The sequence below is a fragment of the Triticum dicoccoides genome, chromosome 5A (assembly GCF_002162155.2).
Source record: "Triticum dicoccoides isolate Atlit2015 ecotype Zavitan chromosome 5A, WEW_v2.0, whole genome shotgun sequence".
Lineage (NCBI taxonomy): Eukaryota > Viridiplantae > Streptophyta > Magnoliopsida > Poales > Poaceae > Triticum > Triticum dicoccoides.
The window spans coordinates 606823181-606840774 of record NC_041388.1 but is presented as its reverse complement, the minus strand read 5'-3'; the positions used below and the strand labels follow the sequence as shown (position 1 = coordinate 606840774).

The following is a 17594-nucleotide window of genomic DNA, read 5'->3' as shown; positions in this document are numbered from 1 at the left end:
ACCTTCGCAAGGACCGGGCGTAGCCACACTCAGTTCAACTAAAGTTGGAGAAACTGTCACCCGCTAGCCACCATTGTGCAAAGCACGTCGGGAGAACCGGTCTCGCGTAAGCGTACGCGTAATGTCGGTCCGGGCCGCTTCATCCAACAATACCGCCGAACCAAAATATGACATGCTGGTAAGCAGTATGACTTATATCGCCCACAACTCACTTGTGTTCTACTCGTGCATATAACATCAAACCATAAAAACCTAGGCTCGGATGCCACTGTAGGGGAACGTAGTAATTTCAAAAAATTTCCTACGCACACGCAAGATCATGTTGATGCATAGCAACGAGGGGGGAGTATGATCTACATACCTAGTAGATCGACAACGGAAGCGTTTGGTTGATGTAGTCGTACGTCTTCACGATCCGACCGGTCAAGCACCAAAACTACGGCACCTCCGAGTTCTAGCACACGTTCAGCTCGATGACGATCCCCGGACTCCGATCCAGCAAAGTGTCGGGGAAGAGTTCCGTCAGCACGACGGCGTGGTGACGATCTTGATGCACTACTGCAGCAGGGCTTCGCCTAAACTCCGCTACAATATTATCGAGGACTATGGTGGAAGGGGGCACCGCACACGGCTAAGGAATAGATCACGTGGATCAACTTGTGTCTTTGGGGTGCCCCTTGCCTCAGTATATAAAGGATGGAGGAGGAGGAGGCCGGCCAAGGTTGGTGCGGCCAGGATGTGGAGTCCTACTAGGACTCCAGGTCCTAGTAGGAGTCCACCAAGAGGGAAGAAAGGGAGAAGGAAGTGGAGGAGAGGGAGAGGTGGCCGGCCCCCTTTTCCCTAGTCCAATTCGGACCAGAGGGGAGGGGGGGCGCAGCAGCCCCTTGGCCCTTTCTCCTCTTCCCACTAAAGCCCATCAAGGCCCATTGCTTCTCCCGTAACTACCCGGTACTCCGAAAAATACCCGAATCACTCGGAACCTTTCCGATGTCCGAATATAGTCGTCCAATATATCAATCTTTACGTCTTGACCATTTCGGGACTCCTCGTCATGTCCCCGATCTCATCCGGGACTCTGAACTCCTTCGGTACATCAAAACTCATAAACTCATAATATAACTGTCATCGAAACCTTAAGCGTGCGGACCCTACGGGTTCGAGAACAATGTAGACATGACCGAGACACGTCTCCGGTCAATAACCAATAGCGGGACCTGGATGCCCATATTGGCTCCACATATTCTACAAAGATCTTTATCGGTCAGACCGCATAACAACATACGTTGTTCCCTTTGTCATCGGTATGTTACTTGCCCGAGATTCGATCGTCGGTATCCAATACCTAGTTCAATCTCGTTATCGGCAAGTCTCTTTACTTGTTCCGTAATACATCACCTCACAACTAACTCATTAGTTGCAATGTTTGCAAGGCTTATATGATGTGCATTACCGAGAGGGCCCAGAGATACCTCTCCGACAATCGGAGTGACAAATCCTAATCTCGAAATACGCCAACCCAACATGCACCTTTGGAGACACATGTAGTACTTCTTTATAATCACCCAGTTACGTTGTGACGTTTGGTAGTACCCAAAGTGTTTCTCCGGCAAACGGGAGTTGCATAATCTCATAGTCATAGGAACATGTATAAGTCATGAAGAAAGCAATAGCAACATACTAAACGATCGGGTGCTAAGCTAATGGAATGGGTCATGTCAATCAGATCATTCACTTAATGATGTGATCCCGTTAATCAAATAACAACTCATTGTTCATGGTTAGGAAACATAACCATCTTTGATTAACGAGCTAGTCAAGTAGAGGCATACTAGTGACACTTTGTTTGTCTATGTATTCACACATGTATTATGTTTCCGGTTAATACAATTCTAGCATGAATAATAAACATTTATCATGATATAAGGAAATAAATAATAACTTTATTATTGCCTCTAGGGCATATTTCCTTCAGTCGTCACTCCCATACCAGAGTTGGCCTGGCCTTCTTGATAACATCCGAGAAGTCTTCGTATACGTGCTCCTAAGGACTAGCGCCCAGGAGTCGTGATCTTCCTGGTTGAACCTTTGAATCGATCAAAAGAATCTGACGCCAAATCTCGCCGCCATCTCTAACCTCATTGCCTTGAGGAACTGGCAAGAATCTACGCCAACACCCCGATCTAATTTGCCCCGACGAACGAAATTGAGGAGGATTGAAACCAGGGAGACTTGATCGAAGAAGAAGCACCGCCATCCATTCGAGCCCCACCACAACAAGAATTAAAACCCTAACATATGTATTAACCAGAGGCGGGGCATCAGGATTCCCCTCCCCGCCATTGGTTGCCAGAGTGGCAAGTAGAGGGGAACCAAATCCATGAACTCGCTGGTGGAGATCTAGGGGTCCTAGTCACCTTTGAGAAGAAAGGAAAAACACTTGTAATGAAACTGAATAAAACCTCTTCTTGGCATGTACACGTGTCACAGATGTATTGGGTTTTGGCCAACTTTTCTTATAAACTCGCCAATTCTCTTATTTTTTTTACCGAAAAGTAAAGCTCCTGCTGGAAAACATTTCATGCTCTTTTCATGTAGAGTTGACTTGAGACATTTTATTGTACAAGTTATTTTAGCGTTGACTATATATAACTTGGAGTGGTAAAAATATAAGAGTAATTGTAACAACACACCATGTTGAGTATATTAGGGCAACTCCAACGCGAATCACCAAACCTCCCCTAAACGCCCGGACAACCTTTTTTGGTCATATTTTTGCCATTCAACGTCGTCCCTGAAACCTCTGCAGACGTGTCTGAACGTCTAAAATCTCACAAACCAATACCAAACCCGGGGAGGTTTGCGGGTGTCTGGACTCATGCCACGTTTGCGCCCGACTACACAGGCGCACCAAAAACCCTTCCCGCACCTTCCGCTCCAGAAACCTCGCCGCGTGTTTATGCCGGTCAGAGTGGATGTGACCGGACGCCCGCCTACCTGCATTGATGTCGGGCAGACATGCGTGACCGGAGGGCTGACCGCGCTGGCTTTCACACGAACCTGATGACCAAGAAACATATTCCAGTCATTGCACCGCATTCATGCATTGTTGATCTGCCTGCCACGGCTATTTAAGTAGGTCGGCTGCGCTGGCCATCCCCATCTCCTTACCCTCCTCCGCACACCGCGATGAGCAAGTCCCGCAACTACTGGTTCTCGGTGCCGACCGGTGAATCCGTGATACGTCTGCAACGTATCTATAATTTATGAAGTATTCATGCCATGTTTACAATAATTTTATATGGTTTGGTGCATTTTTGTATGAATCTTATGGACTAACCTATTAACCTAGTGCCCAGTGCTACTTCCTTTTTTGGCAAATTTTTGTTTTGTAGAAAATCCATACGAAACGAAGTCCAAATGCCACGAATTTTACGGTGATTTTTATGGACAAGAAGAGACCCATGAAGCTTCGGAGGAGGACCAGACAAAGTCTAGGGGATTCATGAGCTCATCTGGCACGCCTCCTAGAGCGCACAATCTAAGCTCGTGGGTCCCTCGGGACTCCCCCTGACATGAATCTGATGCTGAAAAATCCTATAAATATAGAAAGCTAGAAAGAAACCTAGAACTTTAACACCGCCGCCACAAGCCTCTGTACCAAAGTGATATTATCTGGAGGCCTTCTTCATCATTCCGGCGGTCTGCATGACAAGGAGGAAGTAGTTCACCCTTGGGGTTGAGGGTATGTACCAGTAGCTATGTGTTTGGTCTCTCTCTTGTGATCTTGATTTGTCACGATTTTGATGTACCATGAGCTTTATTAATATAGTTGGATCATATTGTGTTTCTTCCCTCTCTATCTTTGTTGTGATGAATCGAGTCTTTTCCTTAAAGGCGTGAAACCGACTATGCATTTCTGCACAACTTAATCCCATCAATGCAACCAACTCCTTCTTCATGCAACAACAAGCTTGATAAACCTTCAATACAAAGCAAAATCAAATAAGGGGACAGTGGATCGCCTTAACGAATACCTCTAGCAGGAATATATTTTTCACTCTCCACAGAATTATATCTAACATTGTATCTGACAGAGTTCCCATAGTTAATAATCAAATTGATCCATTGAGGATGAAAACCAAGCTTTGTCATCATGTTTGACCAAGATTATATATGGAATAAAATATCAATATTTGCAATACCTAATAGATAAAATATGTTCTTTCATGATGGATCAAATGATATAAATTTATTGTAGACAGTTTTCTAGATCCTTGGTCAAACATGGACATGTTTGACTTTTGAAAAAACTAATACACCTTATATATTTGGAAAGGAGAGAGTGAAAAATAACTTGTGTTTATACTACAGGTGTAGATATAAATTACTACATCTTGATCTGATGAATCAAAATACACATCATATCTTATAAGTATCTTTTCAGAAAGACCATCTGTTGTGGGTAGGAGTAGCTTTTTCTGGGTGTGACAACCATGGGAGTACTTGACACTATTGATTACTCCCTCCACTGTTTATCTATACATTCCAAAATCTTTCGTACCAAGGAACACGGGGAAGTTAGAGAAAGTTTGGAATATTTGGGATAACCTATTTAAAAAGAAAAAAGAAATAATAAATAACAATAATTGACCTCTCAATAGTTAAACCATACTTCACATAAACACATGAATATTTTGCGTATTAGCGAAGTAAATATTTTTTTAACATTTTTTTGAACCGGGCATCAACCATTTCCATTGTATATATAACGAAGAGCCGGGAATCGAGAAAAGGGAAGAAGCTAGTTCATAAAATCACCAGGAAACCATTGTGTAAACGCCGGTGATCGGAACACACACCATGGGACAAATACTTTTGAACGTAGTGAAACCGACAAAATCTTACTTTAAAATTTTGGGGTATTTTTGAGATTTAGCCGCTAGTTTAAAATTTCCATTTCGTTCTACATTGGAGCCTAGCTATAGGCCTGTACTTTAGAGCATGCAAGGCATAGTTTTTGTTTATGTTTTTTTTTTGAGGATTTTTTTTTTTTTTATGCAGAAGACATTTTTCAAGGCAAAGAAGATTTTTTTTGTGTGTGTGTAACGTTTTTTAGAGGAATGTGTGTAATGGGTAGTCGCCATGTAGTGATAGGCCCATGTACCCGGCCCCGCAACTAGTCATGGCACCTGAGTGGCCCACCATCGCCCAACCGTTTCCTTCCTCCTCTGCTCTCTCTTCTCTGCTCTGCTCCGCTCCCGACGACGGCGGCGACGGCGCGGAGACACCGGATGGCGGGCAAGGGCGAAGGCACGTCGTATTCGAGCTGCTGTGCCTGTGCTCCACGGCCGGCATGGTCGCCCGGCGTCTCCTCCGCCGCTGGAACCGGAAGCAAGCGCCACCGGGTCAGGTCATCCCTTCCCACCCGCCGCATGCCTGCCATGTGCTTGTGTTTATGCCCACGACGTTCGTTCCGCCGCGACCTACCTAGCTCGAGCACTTTGCGAGCACGAGAGGGAGAGAGCCCGCTCTGTCATGTCCACGCTCGCCTGCCGCAGTGCCTCCCGCTGCTTTGGCCAGGACAAGATTAGATTGGCAGCAGCCACGGACGGATGCCGTCCAACTTATCATCTTGACTAGTCTTGCTAGCAAATATGTTGGGACGGAGCAGAGAGAGCTCATGTGCGATGCCGGCACCACCTCTAGCTTTGCTCTCCGCCCAGCGCAAGAAAAGGTCTGGGCCAGACTGCCCATTCCATGCCATTGTACCAACACGCCACCATCACAATCACCCAATGCTTCTCTCCCTGTACGTCAGCTTGCTTGCGCCCAAACTACGTACGCTCTGGCTGCATCATCAGGTTTTCACAAAAAAATTGGCCAGACTTCTCAAACCGACTTAACTTCAGGGCTCTCTCACCGACTCGGCCCAACCCAACCCCCCTTTTGCAGCTAGCTTGGATCAGGCAGGCGGCAGCGGCATCCATCACCGGCGGACCATCAAGGTATGTACTAGTGCGCACTCCTCTCCTTAATTTGCAGCTACCAACAGCCTGTTTACCATCGATTTCCTTTTGTTTCCTTGATGCAGGCGCCGTTGTCCATCCCTGCATCCGGCCAGGGGATGGCCGAGACCGCCCTCGGTGCCGCGCAATGGGTGGTGCGCAAGGCGCTAGTCCCCGTTGCGGATGGCGTGCTGGAGGCTTGGGCGGCCAGCAGGACATTTGGTCTCAACATCCAGGCCCTCAGAGCGGAACTGGAGAAGGTGCAGGCCACGCTCGAAATAGCTGCCACCAAGGAGCTCCCCGGGCTTGCCACGGAGAAGATGCTGCAGAAGCTGTGGGACTCGGCGCACAATGCCGAAGACTTGCTGGACGAGCTGGACTACTTCCGCATCCACGACGAGCTTCACGGCACGTACGATGCTGCCGACCAGCCCGGCGACGGTGTCCTTCGTGACCTCGCCTGTGATGCTCGCCACACAATCAAAGATCTTGGCAAACTGATCAACTGTTTCCCATGGCAGCGTGCTGAGCTCCAGCAGAGGTCATGTGGCGATTCGTTCTCAGCATCAGACACCAACCAGAAGGTCAGCGGATGCATGTCCAGCCTCGGTAAACTGCTCCTTTCCTCATGTTCTCCACATCCACATGTTCGTGGTGATGAAGATCGTGGCAATGCGCAAGAACCAATGCCTGAGTTTAATAGGGCTGATTTCTCCCAAAGGATGAGGGACACTGTAGAGCAACTAAAGCTTATGCGTAATGATGTTAAGGATATTCTGCAGACTTGTGGCCCTAGAACTGTCCTAGACATTGCTCAGCGTCGTGCCACCACCACACCTCAGAGTGCAGAGCCAAAACTGTATGGGAGGGACCATGTCATGAATAATTTGATACATGATATCACCGAGGGTCAATACTGTGACAAGGGTCTAACTGTGCTTCCGGTTATTGGTCCGGGGGGAATGGGGAAGACAACTATGATACAACACATATATAACAACCAACAAGTGCAGAATCATTTTCCAGTCAGGATTTGTCTATGTGTGTCATTCAATTTCAACCTGGGTAAGGTGCTAGAACAGATTAAAGAAGATACCCTTACGGTAGAAGGTGAAAATGGGTGTAGTACAACACAAGAGCTGATTGAACACAGATTGAAACACAAAAGGTTCTTACTTGTATTGGATGATATATGGCAGTTTAATGATGTGGATGACTGGAAAAAACTATTATTGATACTCGGCAAGTCACAAGAAAAGGGTTCCATGATTCTAGTCACAACTCGGCAAAAAGAAATAGCAGACCAGGTTAAGAAAAGTGCACATCCAAAAGAACTGAACGGTTTAGAACCTGGAGAGTTTAAGAAGTTATTCCTTGTATATGTCTTTGATGTTGAGAAATGTCCAGGGGATAAACGGTTTTTGCTTGACACTGGAGATAAGATAATGGGAAAACTAAAGGGTTCCCCTCTTGCAGCAAAGACTGTTGGTAGATTACTGAGGACAGACCCTAGTTTGGCTCATTGGAGAAGGGTCCTAAACAGTAAACAATGGGCGAAACAGACCAATGGAATTATGCTTGCCTTGGAGCTTAGCTATGGCTTTCTCCCTTTCCATTTGCAACGGTGTTTTTCCTATTCTGCATTATTTCCTGAAGATTACCGTTTCAGAAGCCGTGAGCTCATCAGCCTATGGATCGGACTAGATATTTTGACACCTTCCGATCAAAACCCAACCTTTGAAGGCATAGGTCTGAGCATTTTGAATGATTTAGTCATCCATGGATTTTTCAGAGAATATAAAACTGATGGTGGTCTCCGATATGTTATGCATGATTTACTGCATGAGTTGGCATTGAAGGTTGCATCACATGATTGTCTTCGTTTTCGTCTCCCTGATGTTGGATCGGTAGAAATTAAGCCATCCACCCGACACTTGTCTATAAGCATAGAGAACTTGGGTGAATATAATGGTCAAAAATTAAAGAGGGAATTGGAAAAACTGAAGACAAGATTGAAGGTTGAACATTTGCAAACACTGATGTTATTTGGAGCAATGGATGAAGGTTTTGCTAAGATATTTGGTGATTTTCTCAGGGAAGCAAATGCTCTTCGTGTTCTTTATTTGCCCCTCCTGAAGTATCCCGTGGAGTCCATGGTACATAATTTTTCAGGACTTGTCCACCTACGATTCCTATGTGTAGGGTGTTTACCAATTAACATCTCTAAATTTTATCATCTAAGGGTTCTAGATCTTAAGTCATGGTCTGGCAGTGGTGATTTTCCTGAAGACACGAGCAACCTTGCAAAATTGTGCCATTATTATACCCCAAGAGATGATAAGCTTCATTATGATATATGTAATGTGGGAAAACTTCAGCTCTTGGAAAAGTTGAAGGTATTTCGGGTCAATAAAAAAAATAAAGGATTTGAACCAAAGCAACTAGAGCCATTGACCAAGCTATGGGAGCTTGGCATCTACAACCTTGAGAAAATACATACAAAAAAAGAAGCAGCTCAAGCAAAACTGATTGAGAAAAAATATTTGAGGAGGTTAACATTGGATTGGGATAGTAAGCGATCTAGTGATGAGCCTGGTGTGGAAACAATGGTTCTTGAGTGCTTTCGACCACATGAAAATCTTGAAGTGTTGTGCATTAGAGGGCACAAAGGCCCCACTTGTCCAACATGGCTGGGTGATGAGCTTGCTGTTGAAGCACTACAATCTCTTTGTCTTGTTGGTGTTTCTTGGAAGGTTTTCCCTTCTTTACAGAACCTGGGGGATCTTTGTGAGCTTGAGATACAAGACTGTCCAGAATTCTCGTCCGTGATTCCCGCCTCCTGGATTGAGAGTTTGCACCGCATCACGATTGAATGTGTCAAGCTACTAAAGAGGTTTGCATACTCAAGATCATCGAATGGAGCACAACTGGAAATCATTGGATGGGGTGATCTGCAAAGCTTAGACCAAGTGTTAGTTTTCGATAAAGAAATAGGTCTTGAGAAGCTGACACTCGAGAGATGCCCACCTTTGGAGTTGAAGCACCTTCTGATGCTAACCTCGCTGAAGACACTGATTGTAAGGCATTCAGATGGTCTGGCTGGTCTGGCTGGTCTGGCTGGACCACTAGGAGGTCTGGGTGATGTGGAATGGCAGCTCCCTGTTGAGCACATCGAGATCTGCCACTTAAATGGTACTAATAGTTGGAATGAATTGACAGAGCTCTTCCCACACCTCCCAAAGCTCTCCAAATTGGAGATACGGGATTGTAAAAACATAAAACAGCTGGTAGTGGGGGTGGATCTGCGACAAACAGCATCAGAGATGGGGGGAGGTGAAATAACAGCAGCAACAGAGGAAGAGGGCGATGGAGCGCTGCTCTTCCCAGCTCATCTCTGTGACTCACTACAGAAATTGAAGTTCCTTTTCTGCCCAGAGCTGGTCCTGGTGAACCCGCCAACTCTTGTTCCTGGAGGAGGATGGCTCCAAGCCTTGCGATCCCTCCAGAGATTAAGCATAAAGTATTGCCCAAAGTTTCTATCCACCTTCTCGTTTTCCAGTCACATTTTCCCTTCCTCCCTGCAATTCCTGGAGCTTACAAAATTAGAAGGGATGGGGACACTAGAGCCTCTCTCAAACCTTTCTTCTCTTACCAGATTAGTATTGGAATTTTGTGGAAAGGATCTGAAATGTCAGGGATTGCAGTCTCTCCTTACCACCGGGGGCCAGCTCAATGAATTGGAAGTCAGGGGAAGCCATATATTCTTTGCTAATTGGAATCCAAATCCCAGACGGACTTTGGAGGATGTTGAAGGAGGAGAAGAGCAGCCAACACAGCTTGTTTCATCCACACTGCGGAAGCTTTGCACAGATGACACAGCAGGGCTCCTTGCTGCACCAATCTGCAGCTTCCTTTCTTCCTCTCTCACCAAGCTGAAACTTCATGGGTATGGGCATGAAGGGATGGAGCGCTTCAGCAAGGAGCAAGAGGACGCCCTTCAGCTCCTCTCCTCCCTCCAGAAACTTGAGTTTAGGCATTTCCGCCATCTTCAGCAAATCCCTGCAGGGCTATGCAACCTTACCAGCCTCAAGATATTATCAATCAACCACTGTCCTGCCGTCTCGTCATTGCCCAGCGATGGCCTCCCCAAATCACTGGAAAAGCTAGATGTCTACGACTGCAGCGAGGTGCTAAAACGGCAGTGCAGGTGGATGTTGGGAACCATCCCCAAAATCATAAGAGGATGATCCAAGGTAACACAAACATACTTTCTTGTGTTCTTCCATGTTGCCCTTTTCTTGCGACCCTGCTTAATAACACTGCATTTATTCCCATCCAATGTTCAGGACAATGCCTTGAAGTTCCCTTGTACATTCTTCTAGCCCTGTAGTGCTCATACATACACACTTGCCACATGCGTGGCATGAGGGTCTTGTGGACGCTGTCTTCCTTCCTGTACAGATTATCAGGTGAGTATGGAACTTCACTCCTGCTGTACCATATTATTTATATCCACTTCCAGTTATACTCGCTGCAATAAGTTAAAATGAACACTTATACTCCCGCCGTATTAGATTTCCATTTTCTTCTCAAAGATAGTGAAAGTATCTCAGATTTATTTGTCAACGCCCCTTATCTTTCCACAAGGCAAGAAAACCAACGTCATTAGCAGCTAATACCTTCTGCAAGTCTCTGTTCTTTTCTTCATTTGTTTTGGTTCTATGTGTGCAGGTGTTCGTTCGATCTTGTAGGCTTCTTCATATTTGCATTTTAAATTTGGGTTATTGTTATTCATCAAAACGCGGTAGTCTACTTGCATAATTTGGGTTTCACAATCAGAATTATGGAATAAATGAGAATATGAGTCAAGAACTGAAGAAACTCATATTAAGGTTATAAAATATTTTTCATCCACTCTACGTTATTGTCAATACCAGGTGTTGATGCAATCTAATTTCTGATGGCTTGCTGTTCAGGTCTTCTTGTGCTTCTGATGGCTTTCTGCTACTTTGCTATTAGTACCACTTGTGTTTATAGTTCTCCAAAGCTCATGAAGACTTGGTGGTGTATCTGGAAAGTTCAGTTTTGATGTTCAAAAGGTCATCATGGCATAATTATGGAAAGCACTCAGTTCTCAGTGTTTTGCCACCAATAAGGTTTGTATTTTTGTATCCAATCTACATTCTACTGATGCCAGGTATCCAGTCTACATACTACTGATACCCCAGGACAGTGTCTTTTAAGATTTCAGAAGATCCCTTCTTTCCAAGGACTACATGTCACCACAGACTGGCAGAGCTGCACAGTAAATTTATGAGTTGATCACAATATGTAATACTATGGCATCATACAATCGTTGTCTCTGTCTACTCTTTGGGTTTGCAGCTTTGAACTGTCTGAGACTAAAATTTGTAGTACTGTGTTTATTAGAATGTATTGTGCAATGGTACACGCTTATCTTTTCCTACATGCACACTCTGTTTTTCAGCTCTAACCAACTATTATAAGAGGGCAGGAGTTATGTCTCGAAATCCTTCACTAAATAGCTCATCATCACCATTGTGTGTCTTCAACGTTTAGTACAGCTCACTGTAAAAAAAATGCAGTGCTGCTGATAAAATACATTTCATTTCATGGCACCAAAAATAGGCTACCATCCTGAGCTTCAGCGGGGGCAATCATTCAGCGCAAGCCCCATCCCAGTTTATCAGGACCTTATTCCTGTTATGTTGTCCTAGAAAAACACTTTTGCAAACTAAGCCTGGTCTGTGTCTGGCAGTTCATTGCTCTCTGTTCATAAGTAATGAAATATAGTTTTTTTAGTAAAAGTAATCAGGCTTACTATTCATAAGTAATCCAAGCGAATGTTATGCGTTGCAGATATTATCAATCTGTTATCTTGGTGAAAACTGCAGTGCAGTCTGGGGAATCATTTGTGCATTTGACGTGATACAGCATGGGCCACTGAAACTACGAGTTGGTCCCTAATTGGTCTGCAAATGGATTCTCCCTCTGAAGTGTCTCATGTATATACAGCAGTGTAAGTGTCTCCTCTACTTGGGCAAAGAACTCAGCTCTCCTTTATAATACTCTAAGCAAAGCGGCTCTCTTTCTTACTCTGCAAATTTAAGCTTATTTTCATGACCTTTTATCTATTTCAGCCAGACATGTGCTGTTGGTGGCTAATCTCGGTTTATGATGTTGCTTCGTTTTGCAGGTCAATCTCCTTGGGAGCAACAGATTGAGTTGGGGAAACCGGGAATGTTGTCAAACTGCATGGTACACACTCATGCATATACTGGGATCGGTGTCTCTGAATCTGAAGCCCGCCCTCATTCTATTTTTCATTGGATGCAGTGCACCAATCAAATTCCATCCTAACTCCTAAGCATAAACTGGTCGCTCAGAAATTGCTGCAGCCGTTGCCAATAGCACCCCCCAAGGCACAGATCAAGTAGTTGTTGCAAGAAATATTTCGAAGGTGGCTGCCGCATTGTGCAAGAAAAATAGCACGGTCAGGCCTCAGTAGTTAATATTCAGATAGATGATGCCTTTTGCACTAACTAACTAAGAATCAACTACTCTGTGCAGGTCTTGAGCCCCACATACCGGAAGATGCAGCTGACAACTCGCACTGCAAAGGTAAGAAGGAGATTATGCTCTGAGTAGGGGGGTAGTGTAATCAGCTAACAGAATGGCTGGTTAAAATTACAGCTGTGAGTAATTGGAGAAGGCTTAGATGCTGCTGGAATGTTGAGGGCGCTGAAAGGTACCGGATCTATGACGCCATGCTCACAGAGGTATGCAAGGACTGATATACACACCTACTTGACGTCTCTGGCAGCGGGTGTACCTAAATACTGCACAGAGTTCAATGATGTGAGGTACGAGTACCCCCTCCGTAAAGAAATATAAGAGCGTGAGCTAAATGCTCTTATATTTATTTCTGTACAACAGAGGGAGTAATAATTAAGCCCCCAGTGAAGTGCAAGAAATAACATTTTGAAGTAACCAGTTGCATGCTTACTCTTGGATTTACTGGTCATGCTCAGTTTCTCACTGGGACAATAAAGCATTACCGTCATCCTGGAAAATGTTACAATTATTGCGTTTTTTATGCTCTTCACTAACAAAAAACTAGAGAACTTGAGAGCAACCATATTTTGTTTTTGCTGATTCATTAGTTTTGGTTGGGACTTTTCTGACAAATCATCGGTACTGTGGTCTTTTAGTGCTGAACAAATCTACTTTTTACAGGGGAGGGATAAAATTGTATTATCGTATCATTTATACGATCCAGTGGGAACTCAGGGGCTAATACACTAGCTGGCTCCACCCTCCATGTTGTTATCAGGTTAACCGAGTTGAAAACGTTCCAGAATTGGCTGCCAAGGAGAAGCTCCTGAATTGACTTGCGCAACAGGTCCGCGGGGTAGTGGTTATGCAGTTATATGCTGGCTGGAGCCATGCTAAAGAAGAGGAAGCAGACACATTGGCTAGGCTAGGTGGTACGTATATCTGAAGCCTGACGCCCTGTGACGTCGCTCAGACTTGAATTGTCGCCATGGTTAGTATTTTGTTTATTCAGTAGTATTAGTACATCTCAGACTGTTGAGATCAGTAGTTACACATTTCGCTTACTGCTGCTTTGCCAGATTAATGGTCAGCCCAGCTTGTTCTTCCCAATTAACAAAGGAATGGTGCTCTCGAAGTCTTGCCCTTGAGCCCTCCCATTCCATGCGCGCACTCCTGGCGCCTGCTTACCGGAGCACGACAGATGTGCCGCACCCGCTGCAGTGAAGATAAACCGTTCTTTCTTATGCACACAGTCATAATAATCCGGGGACTTTTGTGAACCGTTCTTCCTTATCCACGCTGCTGGCAGAAGCGTAGCCGTAGCCTGTGGCCAGGTATATCTCAAGCCTGTAGCCTGTCGCCTTGTGGCACATAAACATAATATTCTGACCCTGGCCGGCAGAACCATGCCAATTATTTACACATCTCCCTCCATGTCAGGAGCCAGACTGCATCTTGTGAAGAAGTCGACACTTGTCATGTGTTAACTGAAGAAAGCGACACTTTTCATCTTGTTAGCTGAAGAAATCGTCACTTCTCATGCTGTTAACTAAATGAAATCGACACCAGCAGTCGGTTGGCACCAAACTGGGTGTTTTGCTTGAGGGCAAAAAGAGTTTTGCTAGGCCATAGGGTTTCGCCTGCCACTACTGTACCGCCTCACGCGAGAGATAAGCAAAAGAGGAACAGTTAAATTGTGGCAACATGTAAAGATGAACAAAATAGGTGCTCATGTTTTTTCCAGCAGCAGGAAACAACTGTTGATCTGCTCAGCTGATGATTTCATGCCACTGTCCTGTGATATGTTTCCCCCTTTTTTGGCATATTGTCTGGTATGTTCCACTCGTTTAACTGCTCGACGCCTTTCGCTGCTGCTGTATGCCTGTATCGTGGTTTCACTCGTTTCTGAAGGACAGCGGGAGCGCTGCATATAGTACATTGAGCATCAGTCGTTGGTTCGTTGCTAAATTTGGACACAGTTGCCGTTCACATTGATCTGATGGGGATGTAATCAGCATGGGTTTCGCCAAGCAGATTTTTTTTATAAGTATTAATTGAAAAAGAATATTAGTACTTGGTGCTATGCTTTTCTTCCTCAAGGGGAATGGTGCTTCACTATGGGGCTGGCGGCTGTATGTTGGGCCATCTGGAATCGTAGAAACCAGGCTACTTTTGAATTTAAGAAAATGTCATCTCCTTTCGAGATTGTTTTCAACGCTTGTATGCACCTATCTTATTGGGCAGGTCTCCTGAAGGGCGAAAGACGAGTGAAACTGGAGCGTGGTGCAATGATTCTGAAGGACAGTGCTAAAGAGATGATGAGAATCTACGCGACTGCACACACGGGCGAGACCGTGGAGTGATTCAGCTGCTGGGAGGCCTGAGACATTGCGGAAGCCTTCTAAAGTGATCGATTTGAGACACCAAAGACTCTGGAGAGCGTTTGTGTGGAGTTTGTTTCTTTTGTTCTGCATAACTGAGATGCCTTGGTGCGGGGTTGTATTGTGATCTGAACTTTAGTTTGGTTCCATGCGTGTTGATGGTGCTTCAGGGTTTTCGCCTCGTAGTGGGCGTTTCGATTGCGAGCGCTCACAGCGGGTTTTCCTGAAGTGCTTGATCCCGCTGTTTCCCTTTCCCTTGTTTGAACTCGGAACTGGCTGTATTTCCGTTATATTTTCAATGGAAAGGGGATTAGCCCGGGTCAAAAAAAAAAGAAAAAGAATATTAGTACAGAAAACGAAATCAGGATTTGTTGGAGCAGCTGGTGTATTTTGGTTAGTGTTTCTTCTGCGCTTTGTGGAAAAAAAAAGGGTCGGGACAGAAGAAAAAGAATATTAGTACAGAAAACGAAACCAGGCTACTTTTGAATTTAAGAAAATGTCATCTCCTTTCGAGATTGTTTTCAACGCTTGTATGCACCTATCTTATTGGGCAGGTCTCCTGAAGGGCGAAAGACGAGTGGAACTGGAGCGTGGTGCAATGATTCTGAAGGACAGTACTAAAGAGATGATGAGAATCTACGCGACTGCACACACGGGCGAGACCGTGGAGTGATTCAGCTGCTGGGAGGCCTGAGACATTGCGGAAGCCTTCTAAAGTGATCGATTTGAGACACCAAAGACTCTGGAGAGCGTTTGTGTGGAGTTTGTTTCTTTTGTTCTGCATAACTGAGATGCCTTGGTGCGGGGTTGTATTGTGATCTGAACTTTAGTTTGGTTCGATGCGTGTTGATGGTGCTTCAGGGTTTTCGCCTCGTAGTGGGCGTTTCGATTGCGAGCGCTCACAGCGGGTTTTCCTGAAGTGCTTGATCCCGCTGTTTCCCTTTCCCTTGTTTGAACTCGGAATTGGCTGTATTTCCGTTATATTTTCAATGGAAATGGGATTAGCCCGGGTCAAAAAAAAAAGAAAAAGAATATTAGTACAGAAAACGAAATCAGGATTTGTTGGAGCAGCTGGTGTATTTTGGTTAGTGTTTCTTCTGCGCTTTGTGGAAAAAAAAGGGTCGGGACAGAAGAAAAAGAATATTAGTACAGAAAACGAAACCAGGCTACTTTTGAATTTAAGAAAATGTCATCTCCTTTCGAGATTGTTTTCAACGCTTGTATGCACCTATCTTATTGGGCAGGTCACCTGAAGGGCGAAAGACGAGTGGAACTGGAGTGTGGTGCAATGATTCTGAAGGACAATGCTAAAGAGATGATGAGAATCTACGCGACTGCACACACGGGCAAGACCGTGGAGTGATTCAGCTGCTGGGAGGCCTGAGACATTGCGGAAGCCTTCTAAAGTGATCGATTTGAGACACCAAAGACTCTGGAGAGCGTTTGTGTGGAGTTTGTTTCTTTTGTTCTGCATAACTGAGATGCCTTGGTGCAGGGTTGTATTGTGATCTGAACTTTAGTTTGGTTCGATGCGTGTTGATGGTGCTTCAGGGTTTTCGCCTCGTAGTGGGCGTTTCGATTGCGAGCGCTCACAGCGAGTTTTCCTGAAGTGCTTGATCCCGCTGTTTCCCTTTCCCTTGTTTGAACTCGGAACTGGCTGTATTTCCGTTATATTTTCAATGGAAAGGGTATTAGCCCGGGTCAAAAAAAAAGAAAAAGAATAATAGTACAGAAAACGAAATCAGGATTTGTTGGAGCAGCTGGTGTATTTTGGTTAGTGTTTCTTCTGCGCTTTGTGGAAAAAAAAGGGTCGGGACAGAAGAAAAAGAATATTAGTACAGAAAACGAAACCAGGCTACTTTTGAATTTAAGAAAATGTCATCTCCTTTCGAGATTGTTTTCAACGCTTGTATGCACCTATCTTATTGGGCAGGTCTCCTGAAGGGCGAAAGACGAGTGGAACTGGAGCGTGGTGCAATGATTCTGAAGGACAATGCTAAAGAGATGATGAGAATCTACGCGACTGCACACACGGGCGAGACCGTGGAGTGATTCAGCTGCTGGGAGGCCTGAGACATTGCGGAAGCCTTCTAAAGTGATCGATTTGAGACACCAAAGACTCTGAAGAGCGTTTGTGTGGAGTTTGTTTCTTTTGTTCTGCATAACTGAGATGCCTTGGTGCGGGGTTGTATTGTGATCTGAACTTTAGTTTGGTTCGATGCGTGTTGATGGTGCTTCAGGGTTTTCGCCTCGTAGTGGGCGTTTCGATTGCGAGCACTCACAGCGGGTTTTTCTGAAGTGCTTGATCCCGCTGTTTTCCTTTCCCTTGTTTGAACTCGGAACTGGCTGTATTTCCGTTATATTTTCAATGGAAAGGGGATTAGCCCGGGTCAAAAAAAAAGAAAACGAATATTAGTACAGAAAACGAAATCAGGATTTGTTGGAGCAGCTGGTGTATTTTGGTTAGTGTTTCTTCTGCGCTTTGTGGGAAAAAAAAGGGTCGGGACAGAAGAAAAAGAATATTAGTACAGAAAACGAAATCAGGATTTGTTGGAGCAGCTGGTGTATTTTGGTTAGTGTTTCTTCTGCGCTTTGTGGGAAAAAAAAGGGGCGGGACGGAAGAAAAAGAATA

General features: G+C 44.9%; 1 pseudogene; it reads left to right on the top strand.

Moving 5' to 3' along the window:
• Positions 1-5234: 5234 nt before the first annotated feature.
• LOC119303341 lies at positions 5235-14552 on the top strand (annotated as a pseudogene).
• Positions 14553-17594: the final 3042 nt, after the last annotated feature.